The sequence below is a fragment of the Macrosteles quadrilineatus genome, unplaced genomic scaffold (genome assembly GCF_028750875.1).
Source record: "Macrosteles quadrilineatus isolate MER2022 unplaced genomic scaffold, UCM_ALF_1.0 Scaffold_6__1_contigs__length_79288215, whole genome shotgun sequence".
In the NCBI taxonomy this organism is placed as follows: domain Eukaryota; kingdom Metazoa; phylum Arthropoda; class Insecta; order Hemiptera; family Cicadellidae; genus Macrosteles; species Macrosteles quadrilineatus.
The window spans coordinates 8,809,489-8,825,246 of record NW_026542599.1 but is presented as its reverse complement, the minus strand read 5'-3'; the positions used below and the strand labels follow the sequence as shown (position 1 = coordinate 8,825,246).

The 15,758-nt window shown below is 34.1% G+C and overlaps 1 protein-coding gene across 2 annotated transcripts in view; it reads right to left on the bottom strand.

Moving 5' to 3' along the window:
• Nucleotides 1-14,968, bottom strand: part of LOC128996696 (semaphorin-1A-like) — a 105,025-nt gene extending 90,057 nt beyond the window's left edge. For both annotated transcript variants that reach the window (XM_054422133.1, XM_054422134.1), the window contains exon 1: nt 14,777-14,968. The gene's annotated coding sequence lies outside the window, so the exon portion shown is untranslated. The remainder of the gene's footprint in view (nt 1-14,776) is intronic.
• Nucleotides 14,969-15,758: the final 790 nt, after the last annotated feature.

The window sequence follows — 15,758 nt, the reverse complement described above, 5'->3', positions numbered from 1 at the left end:
AATGTAAACATGGAAAATTTGGAAGCCCATGGGGCTTAGCCCAAGGAAAATATGAAAAATAAATGATATAGTATTACATTGTCATCCACTTGTGAGCTGCGTTCTCTAGTTTAATTTATCTAGCTCGTCAGAAAGTTAGTTTAAAATTTATTGCAAAGTTTGTAACGGACAAGAAAGCGCGATAATAAAAACGTTTTAAAATTAAAAGGTGTTATGGCACTCATAGCACCAATTCACTCGAAAGTCAGCAAACTAATATACAGAATCGCTCTAGAACAATCGCTTCAGGGACAATGACATGGTTAGCTACTATCGCTGAGCTACTATCGCTCAGCTACTATCGCTCAGCTACTATCGCAAGAGTCGCTTCAGGGACAATGCACCTTAAAAGGGCAAGATTCCGAACGCGCAGTAGTTGAATGAGGATCTGGCACAAACGTAACAATTAGAAGATACCATGAAAACCATGAATTAAAACAGACTTCCAATTTTACAATAGGATGAAAAGTCTCAACAGCACTGTTCAAATTCATGGATCGGAGTGAAAAAATTAAAATTTGATTTAATTTTTTCACACTTAGGTATTAGATCTCTCAGAAATACAACTGACAAAAACTAATCTGTACACAGGCGGAGTAGGCTACTTTATTTTTCCAACACGCACGACTATATCATGACAGCCATTCAAGTTTTCGCCACATACTTCAGTTATGACCTGTAATTTGCCTATGCCACAAAATACCTCCAATAATTACAGGTATGAACACTGGCCCAGTTGACAATGTAATTCACTCTGGTAATCAGATGTGACATGCAACGTGTGACTGACCACTGCTGTATCGTTACTTTCCATTGCCCGTGTCATTGTACTCATCATAGGGTCTTTCCAATAAAAGGGACGGTTTGTAGTTTGCCCTGTGAAAATGAAGATTATGTGAATGAGGAGTCCATGTACACATGTAATAAACAGAAATGAATGTTTTATAGGCTGATTTCGTTTGGGAACAAACCTAACCTAACCTTTGTTTTCCCAATAATCATGAAAAGCTGGGGCTGGTATGATCGGATCTACTTCTCAACCTAGCCTAATCAGAACCTTACTTAACCTAACCTAACCGTACTTAACCTAACATGTTCTCCTTATCACAATGATGTTCAATAAGCAGTATATTACATGTCTGGAACTAGAGTTCGCCCCTTCCCAACCTAACTTAACCGAACCTAACGGAACCTAATTTACCTAACGCAACAGACTTTAACTAACCTGACATGTGCCCCTTCACATCAATGATGCTCAATAAGCTATAATTATTGACATGTCTGAACTCAGAGTCACCCCTTCCCAACCTAACCTACCCTAGCATAACCTAACCTAACCTAACTTATCCTAACCTAATACTGTTAATACTTTTCAATGAAATGGCGACCATACATAGTAGGTATTTTAAGCCAAGTATGAATGGAGATGAGTGTAGGATGAGTGGCGCGATCTTGTAGTCCTATTAGTGACTAAGGCCGACATTCCTTAGACACAGCTGTTAATTAATAGCCCATACAGCTAATGGCAACTAAGGGACCTACAGTATAGTTTATAGTGGAATCCGAACCACATTTTTCCTTGGTATATACGAATTGGTCTAATTATCAGGATCGTACTGCGGATAGTCATAGTACTCACTCGTGCGGACGTTAATCCACACCAGGGAGTATCGTATCCACAGTGCATGCCTATAAATATCCACAATTCGTGACCTCCTAGTAGCTGGATTACAGGACGACGCCACCCGTTCCCACCTCCAACTAGACCTAACCTAATCTTCCATCAACTTCATTATTAAATATGGCACATTTTTAAAGTGGTCATATTTTTGAAAAGACCATACGAACCTATGACATTTCACCTTGGGTCGGTCACGCTACCGACTGAGCCACTGACATGCATGCATGGTGCAATGAAAAGCTACAATCAATGCACGTGCGGGGAAGTTCCAGTTGCTCAAGTTTCATAATCTTTACTCACTGAGGTTGCTACATGGATACTTTATGTTATCCTGTATGACTAAGATTCATCGACGTTTCATGTCCTCGACTTCCTTTGCATTGATTACTTCTTCAGTCCGTGGGAAAAATGTGGTTAAGTTATATCGTTGACTTGTTAGTCAATGGTTACGGAGGGAATAATAATGCATATTTGTTCAAAGGTTTATTGCGGACATTTTCCATCACGATGGTAAAAGACAATACACAACGTTTCGGGATCTGGAATCTGATCCCGTCCTCAGGTGAAACCACGAGATCCAGATCCCGAAACGTGTGTATTGTTTTTTACCATCGTGATGGAAAACGTCCGCAATAAACCTTTGAACAACATTAACTCACCATCACCAACAATAAATTTGTTTAAAAAATGTATATTTATTTCATAATTTCAATAGAACAGTGATTCGCTTCTTGGTATTCATAGGACGGACGAAATACTTTGAACTATCAAGATTTTAATATCATTGTGTCAAGTAGTACATCGAAAAAAATAATGCATCGTACATTTCAGATGCAAAAGTACAGTAGCCTTTTAATGATTCAATAACAAGCAAAAAAACTTGTATCGAAAAATTTTGATTTTTTGGTTGATCCAAGGCACTTGAGTGAGGGAACCAATCATTTTCTAAGTAAATAGAAGCGTAAATAAACCTTGAAGTAAAGAAAAATTAATAATCGTCACTTAACGTCACAAAAATAATAAGTCTACTGTATTTGCAATATTCAAAGCCAACAATTCATCAGTCTATACCAGCTGATAATATGGAAAAAACTCGAGCACGCCATTAAAGAAGACACGTACAAATGAATAAGATTAAAGAGAAATATCTTCGCACTTGACAATGTCAATGTGGAAATCTAGAACAGCTCAACCAACTCAATGGAAAACACAATCCCTGTCTTCGAGAATTTCAACGCATGTAGAAGACTATCACTACAAGTTCCCTCGCCTCGAGATGTTGAACCTTAACTCATCCTGTACTCCGTCCCCTGGGCAGGTCGTGGACATCGCGTGTGGATGTCGAGGGTCGCCACGGGTCAGCATGGGATGAGACCCGGGGAAAGTGCTATGAAAGTCTGATCGCCAAGAACTTTCGCACAGCTCGCTCCCACAGAGCCAATGATGTAATTCTGTTGCTGTTGGAATGCAACTTCTTACACTAACTACACTGTATTGCATTGTAAACATGTTTCATATAATTACCGCTGTAAAATATGTTCAGTTATTTCTGTTCGGATTCCAAGTCAGGTTATACAACTAAATCAACTAAACACCAGAGAATCACCAATTCCAGACTCTTATTTTGATTTATTTTACTTTTTAACAATTTTAAGCTAGACAAACCATCCTACATATTTAATTGACAAGCATGTTTCTTGGAAACCTTTTTTCTCACCTCGTGTGCATCGCAGGGAAAATCTACGCATACTGTTAGAAATCTATTTTCCTGCAGATGTGCACGATCCCATTACAAATTAAAATAAAAATAAAAAAATGCTAATTTTAAATTTTAAAAAAATGTATTTGGGCCTTATGGGTTGCCCATGGGTTATGCTTTTGGTGACGAAATAACAACGAAATAACAACAATATACAGAAAATCAAAACAAATGGAAGGAATTCCAATAACATGTTTTATTAGAAGTCTGTACATTACATATTTCTTTGGTCGGATTTTTTACCACTGGGTGATCTATTAAAAATATATGTCTATAGGAACCATGCCAAATTAATGTTCTGGATAGCCAAGTGGTAAAAGTCCTCTCCTTGAAATTCTTTTAGTGGTGTAATTTAATTCGGGTAGATTTTTAACTCAGATGCGTTTCATCATTGTGGTATTAATTGATTATGAATAAAAAGACTATGGTGGATATTAACACCAGTGTTTTGTTCAGTCTTTTACAGTAAAGAAATGTCACTGAGGTTGAAAAAAATAAAGTACAAAAAATAGTAGGCCTAACTGTTACAGAAAAAATCACGTTGTAAAAACTATATAATGAACGAATCCAATTGAACAACTTATCTCTAACAATATTATTTCGCAAATCCACAATCTTCACTGAGCTGTGCTTGGAGGCGAAGTCAGTTTGCAAATGAGGTATAAACAAAATATAGACAATGCCATGGAGTCGAGCCAATAGGAACAATACGAGTAACGCGGGGCTAAACACGTTTGTGTGTGTGTATGGAACACGGACCCGCTAACACATGTACACATGCACACACACACCCACACACACACCTGCAAGTGTTTACGTTTAACATCGCCTTGCGGTTTAGATCTTCCGTTGTTTTGGCAACGCTTAATTAGAAATTATGATAATTGGCGGGTTCGCTTCGCATAACTTGACATCAGGCCTGTTTACATTAACATCACATTAGAGATGTGAGTTATACAACTGGGAGAAACTGTGGTATCTATTGAAAAACACTTTCCTTTGGTCGTTTAACTTACAAATACTGTTGAAACATTTAAACGTGTATGTATGATTGTTAACATTTATGAATGTTTTTTTGTTTACGTTCAACCTTCACATTTAATTACCAAGCATGCCATAATGCAATGGAAACAAGACGTGAAAATAAGACAATACCCATTGTCTTATTTTCACGTCTTATTTATCTAAAACAGAAGTTTCTGGGTAGCTTCAAAAACAAACGGGACATTTTTGCTTTAGGCCTACTTGAAGTAAACCACTGCATTCGCAGGTTTTTCTTAAGAGAAATCATCGTAACTGTGTATAAGACTATGTGGCATAAAAAGAACGAAATACCTCTGATATACAAATAACAAAGATATGAAATATAATTAATATGTAGACTAGTTTAAGATTTTACTATTTATAATCGAAAGAACACCGATAAACTTCAAGATTTTTCCCCTTCAACTAAGAAGTAATTCTACAGCTTAAAATAACTACGAATTCATTAGGAACTACCTACTTCTACTGGGTGTTAATAAGATTTACATAAGTTAATGTCTAACAAAAACATAACAAAAATAATTGTCGATAATGATTTTAAAATACTGTTGATTCCTTTGAATGAATAACCACTAAATAAACCATGAAAATAATCAATTTTTAATTTCATTTTATTTATATAGCTATAAACAAACTTCCAATGCTCCAGAAAAAACCAATTTTCCTTTGTTAACTACAGACACGTCAATTTAATTAAAGATTTTGTAAACTTAAGGGTGAAAATTTCCTTTCGAAACAGGAAAAACTAATTAACAACTAAAACTAAATAAATAACTAATTGGTAAATCCTTACTCTTATGAGAGTCAGTACAGTTTTGACAATGACCGATTAGTTTGAGAAAGCAATCAGTACTCAATAACAGGAGTTGACGAAAACACCTCATAGTAAAGATTAGATTATCTTTCTAATTCAAGGTGACTCCAATGACATGGGTTAACTTTGGTAAACACAGATGAGTAGTCATCTCATCGCAGAGCAATTTAAGTGTTTGACACTTGAGTTTTGTTAATCGACTCAACCATTCCTCTTATTTTCTACAGAGTAGAGAATCAGAATAAGCGTTTAAGTCGAGCGAAAATTAATTGTTAACAATATTGTAAGAGCAACATAATATGTTAAAAATTTTTCATAAATGAATTATTTACTTCCAGAGGTTCAATCATAGACTAACCAACACAAATAAACTTCTCATCCCATTTTACATTTTTAAGCTCGTTTTTCGTGTCTAGTTCATGTCGGGTGACACTGATCGCTAGTGTTGCAATGAAATTCTGTTCCTATTATTTTAGGGTTAATATCGATTAGTGCTTTACTGTTTTGTTATATAGCTAGGGGACGAGTTATTGTTTGTGATTAGATCGTTTTATTTGGTTAAAAGAGGTATTAAATGTCTGAAATAACAAGAAATAAATTGTAAACAAAACACGTCCTCTACAGTGCACCCGACAGAACTAGCAATAAAAGGCTTCAGCTGTTTCATAAGGATGAGAAATCTACTAAGGGATTTATAACTAAGGGGTTTATCTTAAAAGAATATTCCAAAGCATTTCATTACCACTTTTGGACGGTTTAAATTCTTTTAAATTGTAAAGAGTGTTAACTAGTCTAAGTTACGGTACCGCAATGATTAGTAAAATAATACGACTATGTCGACATTGACAATACTGTTGTGCAAGAAGGCTTTAAATGGACTTGCCAAATTTGTCTGTTGTGTATGTATTTCATGTTGACGTTTTGAATTCGCTTAGGTAAAAAAATATATATATTTAATGTAGACAGTTTTTGATAACAAGCAACATTCAAACATTGTTATATTTAGTTCAAATATTTTTTTTAGATAGTAGGAGTACTAGTAGTACTGGTAGTACTACTAGTAGTAGAAGTACTAGTAGGTAGTAGTGTTTTAGATAACAAGAACCCAAATAGTAACCAACATCGTTCTCACCGTAAGATTAAGAACATACCCTAAAATCTTCAACTATATAAAAATCAATACCAAAATATAAAAAGTACATTTTTTAAATCAATGTTTTCACACTTCTACCGACTACAATGCCACCACGATCTGGTCGATGCAATAGTTACAAAACACCCTATTTGTCGGCTTACGTTGTGAATACCGCTCTCCTGTTTTCTACAAGTCACTTCACTCAATGAATTGTGCAACGCATTGTTGAGTCACGTGACCACTATTAGATGATACGGCAACAAATAAACAAGCCAGATTGTCTAATAGGACATAGGAATGTCTTTTAATAATTAGGATGAACACATAAAGTACTACTTCAGAACAAAAGTAAATTTACAAAAAAAAAACACGTTGTATCAAATACTAAATACAGAATGCAATATTCTAAAACTTCCTCCCTTATTTAAACCTACCCTACAGCTTCCAATAATTTAGAGTGTCTTAAAACGAGCAATAGTTTATCACCAAGTCTTCTCTATATCTAGTCCACGTTTATCGAAAATCTATTTTTCTATTTGCACTGTCACTACTTGATAAATTAAATACACTCTTATAGTTTTATCAAGCTCATGAATCATTTGAAGATAATTTGAAGATTTTTCATTTCACTGGTGCGTTATGTTGTTCGCTGTTTCCTTCACTAATAAAAAATAGTGTTGTAATTAATTACAATTTACTGAATTTGTCTAATTCTTGTTCTATGGTTTCACAAAAAAAATCAAAACCAAAATTGCAAAATAAAATCCATCCTGTGACGAGAAACATTTAGTCAAGTCTCAATTTAACTTCACCAACGCTAAACACACAACATGCTTCATATGTTACAATTGGATGGCAAATCTATTTACACTGCCTATTAAAAATCTATGCTTAAACATCAAGATATTTTTTAGTTGGTTGAAACCGTTAAAAAATTTTGTTCACTATGGGACATTTTGAAAGCATGAGAGTGGAATTGCCTTCAACCAAAAGAAAAACGAACCAACTATAGACAAGTTAAAGAAAACGTGCTTTGGGAATGGAGAACAGCAGAATTAATATGATTCTACTTAAAATAAATACCTTCTACCACGTGTATAATACATATCCACAGTGAAGACCCTAAGCCCAAAGTAAGTTTGATTCCACTATAGACGAGTCGTATCTACCATGTGCACAAAGAGCACAACACCAAGCTCAAATAAAATAAAATTCCACTATAGACGAATATCTCCTTCTTATATTGTAGATTTTATGTGATACACCCAGAGGAAACCTTTTTTTGTCCTAAGGACGCTACGCACGAGCGTGGGATTGTTTTTCACATTACTTCAGGCTAGACCTAGGGGTTGCGGCATTATCACTTAGATGAACTCCATTGGTGACTTGGCGGGGATCGAACCCGGGACCTCGGGGACTGAAGCCCCGCGCTTTAACCACTACGCCAGCTCGCTCCCCAAGAGGAAACCTTAGGACCAAAGTAAGTATAATCCCTCTATAGACAAGCTACCACATGTCGTGAAAGGACAGACAGACTCAAAGTAATCACAATTTCACTATAGACGAGTTATGGCTGCCACGTGTATAGAGAACAGACTCATTCACATTCACTACGCTCACTCGCTCACTACGTCTCCCCTCTGGACCTCACTATGGTACGATAATATGATAATGGCCGAGGCCAACGTCCACGGAAGGGCTTAGGGTGGCGCTGCACACGGCTCATTGTGAAATGTGAGAAGGGATAAAACAACTGTGTGAAAATTGTCCGAACTTATTCAATTCACACTTCAATACGAATTTAATTGCAGTGCTGGGATTAAGTTTAATTAATTTGTCGGGGTAGAAAATTCTATTCGTATTCGATTATTCTCCTAGTTTAATGTTTAATTCAATTAGTTGGGCTTTTCTATTTTTAGCACATTTTCCATGGTGAGAGGTTTTTGTGGGGGGTTATGGAAAATGTTTACTTAAAATCCAATCATATTGAAATACGTTAGTCTACAGATTTGCTATGTAGGTATTATTATATTGTCATAGTAAGGTTTGATTATTAATTTTTACCAAGATTGTGTTATTTTTGAGAGGCAATAATCATTAATTTCTATAAGTTAATGATAGAATAACCTAAAATATAGAATGACTTTCCGAAGCAAAGCTCGGTGCTCAGGTACTTTCCACATGTATAAATGACGCTGTATACACTTTTTTCAAAACCAATTTCAATGGATTGGGTCAAGTAAACGTTGCAGGGAACGGGTAGAGCTCCAAATGGTTAAAAGGCATAAACTTGGGTGTTAAAGTGACAAATATATTTCAACCAATTTAATAACCATATACAATTCACACATTTAGAATCCAATCAAACACAAAATTTGATGTAAAATTTTCGCTCAATTAGTAGTTCGAATTTTACCCATCCGCAAAAATCAGGGGGAGTTGGGTACCTAGGTAAAATACTTTGAGAGAAACGCGAAACATAAATTACAAAAATGGAATACACTAAGAGGGATTATTTACAAAGCTTTTCACATAAAGAAGGAAATTCGCGAGTATGAACATGAGTAGCTTATCCTCGGGGACGCGCTGTTAAGAAGATTACATTCATTATCTGTTGTGAAAATGTTAAACCGTTGCTTGCTTGGGTAAAGTCCAGACTGTCTTGGCTACCTAGCCACAGAATGAAATTGTATTAGTAGACAAAAATATTTATATAAATTAATACTAATTTTTAAATAGATTTTTTCATCAGATTTGTTGACCAAAGAACCTTCCAATAAGCGGTTTACTGTACATTAATTAAGATTTAAATAGTGAATAATATCCTTTTGCATTGTTATCTATAAATCATGTATATTTAGAGTGGCGACATTAAATGTAATTCGATATTTTTGACCTCTCAATACAGTAACACTTTAAAACTAAAATGGTTCGGCAACTAAATTTATTTTATTTTCACCATCTTAAATCTTCAACATTAATAATTTGTATCTATTTATCGTATATTTTTCAAACAGTTTAACTTAAATTTCTTACTTTTTGACTAACAAGGGTTTATTCACGAAAAATATCAATGGAACTACAATAATTTCCCAGTTTTGTGACACAAATGTTTAAATACATACTATTATTGAAACGTATTTGTGAAAGCAAAAAATTCTCATTGTTTTCTCCCATTAAACCCCCTTTACTATACGAAACGCAATAGAAGTATGAAAATATCAAAAGCACAACATTGTTGATAACTGTTTCCTTTCGCGTTTACCAACTAGGCCTGGAAATTTTAATACGCTCCAAGTCGGCAATGAAGATCGGAAAACAGCACAAACGTGTGTTGCCAAGTGGAGTTTAGTACTTTAAAACTTCATTCCAACTTTTCACAACGTCTCATGGTAGTTCGAACCCTCTGTTTTCACCCCGAATGAATATATTTGCACAATTAATAGGGTTGTTTTCGCCCTTTCTGACAGCTTTACCGCTTCTTATCGCCTGGGTTGTTTATCTTGAGTTGCTACACATCTTGAGAGATTGTATCAATTAATGCGATTGTTTACGTTCGATGTTGCACAGACAAAATGAGGGTAGATAAACAATAAAGTGTGATTACACATTTCAAAGTGTTATTACCTACTATCCCAATAAAAAAATGCTAAAACCTTTTCAGAATATAAAATATATTTGTAATAATAAATTTTGTTCAGAAAATAAGTTTCTTTATTGTCACCCCTATACATAGTACATGGAAAAAGTAGTGTGTATGTGTGTGGATGTGCAAGATACAGACTACACCAGAGAGCGATTTTAAGGAAATTTGGCATGTCACTAATCCAGGAGTTTTTTTTTTCATTTTAATTTTGGATGGTGATTTTCCAATAAAGCCCAATAAAATCACGGAGGAATTATATATTCATAAACATTTCTCGAAAGCTTTTAATTACGATTCAGTATGTTATGGACCTTTTAATGCTAACAATGCTGTAAAAATTACGGTTCAAAAGTGATTTTGCAACTTTAGGATTTTCTACAAAAAATATCATACTCTCCCACCACCCATTTGTTGACAGACTGGGAGAAAGTATGTGTTAGACTGCTACAATTTATTTCTTGTTCTACAAATTAATTATAAAAATATTATCCTACCTAAATCATGTTCATAAATAACTATTAAACCATATAAAACCCCTTTACAAACCAATCTACTACTAAAAATATTTAAGTAGGCTTTACCGTAGTGTACAAGGATAATAACCATTTACATTTTACACTCGCCTATTATAAACCGATTGCTGGTCTGGCGACGATGGCTGGAAGCCAATTCTCCGTGTTTTCCCATAAAAGATGGCACACTGCCGCTAGCCGTCACACACTGTGGTGTTGTGGGATTATTATTTACGTAAAAATAATATATCATACAATAACTTAAAAACATATACTGTATATTAAGTATACAAGCAATAAACCCGACTTGTTTCTGTTTTAATTTTAGTTTATGGCTCTTTTATTGTTATGTGTTTCCTTCAATGCGTATTTTATCCTTAAAACAACGTGTGAAATGCTAACAAGAACTTAATTTGAAAACCTCAACCTTTATCCTACCCACCTTTATACATTACGAAATTTAAATGGCAAAAAATGAAAACGTTTCTTGTTATTCCCGTGCGTCACATGTCTGATACCAAAAATATAACGCGTACTTTCGCTTGGATACAAGACATGAAACCTACTAAGAGTGATAACACACTATTTGTAATTCTTAATGCACTTTAGTTGTTTCCAATTCTTCCCTGTGATAAACAGTAGGCCTATCAGCAATCTGACACATACTTTCTCTCTTTGCTTGTCAACAAGCTTTTATAACGGGTAAGCAGTAGTTAGATGACTTTTTGTAGGAAAAACTCACATGAGTAAAATCTTTTGAACGGTAATTTTGATTAGAGTTAAAAGGACTATTTAACATACTGAATTTTAATCAAAATCGTTCGAGCCGTTTTTGAGAAATTGAAAACCCTGATAATTCTGCGGATTAGTATCCATATAGGCTACTAAATTTCATCAAAATCGGCCCAAAAAAGTTCCGAATCCCATCCACATAAAAATACAGACGTCACTCCGAAAACCAGTTCCAAAAACGGATATTTCCATAACAAAAATATCCTAACAAACGAAAACAATACTTTCTCCATATAGGTAGTATGTATAGAAGGAGAAAGTAAAAAGTCATATACCCTCTTATTGTACCTAAAGTAGAAGGTTAGACCATTGACTTTTACCTCACAAATAAAGTAACCGAAATAACCATCTAGGATTGTACATTGTAGACATAAAACCCGCATTAGCAGGAAACAACCTACTTGTCCTCGAACACGGTTACATTTCCCTTGGGATCAGATTGACTACACAACGTCCTGAACTGAGTGTTGCGTTTACATTAAACGGTTAAACCAAATACATTCTATCAGTTAACTACTTCTTCGAAATGAACTGTTTAAGACGCATTGTTAAGCTATAAAAATTACATGATATGATAAAATAGTCGTAGTTTCTGTTTGTTTTTCAGGCGAAGGCAAAAACCGCTGAACATACTAGGCTGAAATGTCACAGAGATTTGGATAAGTGACGTACAACATATGGACATTTCATGACATCTTTCCTTGGATTACACACTGTGAAGATGAAATGATTAGTTTATAAATGGGACCATACATTAATCATTCTTTTACATCATTTTACGGCTGTGTAATAATAATGTACGGGGTTGAACTTAGCTACCGTCAGTAGCCTATGCTAGTGTCATGATGGAATGGTCTGTGGATCGTCTGAATTAACTATAAGGTTTAAATCACCTTGTTACGTAAGGAGTTCGTCAGGAGATTTAAATAAAACTCCATGAAGGATAAGCAGATTCTAATCTGAAGATGATCTCCATTATTGACAGCACGATACAGCTTTAGTAGTTTTAAACTACCAAGGATCGTGTTTACAGTAACCAGGTAATCTAAACCTCTATGTACTAAAGCAATCCAAATGATGATGTATGTCAAGTATGCCAATTTTTTTAGCTAAACTGAAACGACAACTAGGCCCTAATTATTTCAAACTATAGCGTAGGTCACAAAAACTATCAAATTATCAGAAACGAATACAGAAAATATTATTTAGACAGCAACTAGATGTACAAACATTTACAATACACAAAGCTAGAACAAGTGAAGAATTATTAAAAAGCAATTGTATTTTCTTAGCGAACAAAATCACATCAACAATAGTAGAAAACCGAAGGACCACTTAATATTAAAATTGTGGAAGTAATGCATTCTGTGAGTGGCGCATTTTAGACTAGGTAGTTGAATACAAATATTGATTGCATCTAGATCCGCCGTCACCAGTGCTGTATCAAAAAGTCAATAATCTCAAGGTAGAAACACATCTTGTAGGCCCTACCATCGACATATAACTACAATAACTATAACTACTGGTAGTTATACATCGATGGGCCCTACTACTCAAGATAAGTGTTATTTCCTTTTTCAATATTCCACTTCTATCCAGGGAATCCCTACGTACAATAATAGGCCTGTGCGACGTGCGTAGCTGTAAAATTAATACCACCCGGCTACACCTGGTACATTTCCTACAAGATCCAAAAGTCAACGACCCTAATATCCAAAGTCAACGGTGTGGTAGCAAATATTTATTTTATTCCAGTCCCAACTAAACAAACAAAAATCCACTTATATATTTACAATTATTTGGTTCACATTTAGATAAAGATGTTTCAAACAGATAATTCTACACACAAAAAAGATTTCAAATTAAAAACGGTGAATGTTTTTTTTTTAGAATCTTGGCAGAAGAAATACTTTATTTTTTAAGTGATTGATTTCTTTCCCAACTATTCTTTTTAAACAAACTCAGGAATACATTCTGCTATATTTAACTTGTTCGTTATCTTATTTGCTTATTTGTTTTAACACTGACTCATTCATTGGTATTGTTGATATTTGATTACTTATTATTCATCATGTTCAACTGATTTAATAAATGGGTAGTTTGTTTATTATATTAGCTATGGATGTAACATTAGTATTGTTTCAGATGTTTGCGAATTTAAATCATACCATAAAAACATATCTGTTATGCTAAGTGCTAAGATATTCTAGATTTCATCTTCTTGCATTTGGGAAAAAATAATATATAGGCCTACCATTAATACAGTTTATTTAAAGTAGTTAAAGGTCATCAAGTATATAAACAAATATTTATAGGTATTAAAAAAATAAAATAAAAACAAGTTGATCGATCTCGAACTCATTTCAATAAAATTTTCAAAATTATAGTATCAGTGTGATATTCAATATTTAAGTCCCTAAACACGACGATTTAAAAAGAAAATACCCTAGAATCCTATTAGTTTGCCTATTTCATGTTACAACAATCACTTAAATACCGGTAATTGATTGATTGATTGAATTGATTGATTGATTGATACATACAATCAACGAGTAACAGAGAATATTGAATGGTATAATCCACCCGGAGGGCTTTGATTGATTTAAAACAACCATTAACAAAATTAACCATCTTTGACTTAATTCTGTAAATAGAGATATTTTTCATTGAATAACGCTTACAACTAACTGATGACTTAGTAATTGATATTACATTGTTTTCAATCACATGACACCGGTGCCGTAAAGCATTTTTCACGCTTATCAAAAGGTTGACTGAGAAATTGACCCTACCGAGTCAATATATTTAAGATGATTTTTTTATTTAATACAAATTCTTCTAACTGGCACATATATGTTGCTCATAAATGATCATATGAGGAGTACGGAGAGACACAAACAAACATATAAAAAAAATAGCTTAACATCCTCCCTCCCTCAAAATTTACATGTAAAATGATGTAATTTGATCCAAAAAATGCATCTAAATTTAAGGTAGAGATCATTTCACCTTGTTTGGGAATTTCTTGAATATAATTATTTACAATGTTAGAAGTTAATACTTTCGAAGAAGTGTAGATAATACCGGTATACAATTTTATGTAAAAAAATAAATTTCGTTATTTAAAACCTTAAAATAGTACTTATTTCCTAAACTATTATACAAACAATCGACGACCGTCGTAGTGTAATTTATAAATTCAACAAAAATAGTTCACAATTCAATCTTGACTATGAAAACACATTTTCAACACTTCCTTATCCTATAAGTCCTTGAAAAATTCAAATTTACAAGAACATTCTATATCCACACGCAGGAAAACCACCCGCCAACAATAAACAAACTTGGTCCTACCTTAAAAATCCTCGTAACTCGGCTAATCCTCAATTAAAGATCCAACGGTTGCACTATCACCAACACTACACTAGTCTGGCCATTGTAATTGTCGTGAAAATACCATCCGCGGACACACACGGGCACAAACAACGTTATAAACAACAATTGTAAAAACAAAGGAGCGAGCGACGCTCCCTCTACTGACACATACACTCGACTGACGCGCTCTCGTCGGGCGGCGGCGGCGGCGCGCACCATAATTATCGTATCGTACCAGAATTATTGTGGTAGTACGATAATTTTTCAAAGCAATATACCGTGTCAAAACAAAAAGTTGTTTACATTAAGGTTAAATTTGTGTTGGTGAGTTAGGGTGCTATTTACTTTAGATAACAAATGAAAACACAATGCAAACTAATAAACGATGGCAGTTATTTCATAGTACTGTACACATAAAAACAAATTCAGTAATGCAATTTTATCCAATACAAATTTTTTGAATCTTTTGACAGTTTTTGTTACTGATAATACTTGAGAAATATCAGAGTTGAATTGTGAAAAAAGTAAATATACATTTTACATTTAGAGTAAAAGATTTGACTAATTTCACTTTATCAAAATTTTTTAATGGATGTGTAGTTTATAGGGCAAAATATTAATTGTCACAACAATCTCATCACCATTTTAATTCACCAATTATAAAAATATATTTACAGAAATTAATCCAGGTATTAAATTTATAAGTGTTTTAGATTATTCTTTTCTTAATTTTTACTTCTTATAATACATGCACATAGATTGTAATTTAATTTAAAATCATATTGCGTATTACCGTTGCGAATATTTTAGGTATATCGTGTTGGCTTGTGTAGCTTTCTGAGTGAGGTAACCTGGTCTAGCAGTCAATTAAGTTCAGATAAGTGCCATAATTTTGACAATTTCGTACCATAACTTCCCCCTGTTGGCTGGGAGGCCAGTTAGTGGCCAGTAGACCGGGTTC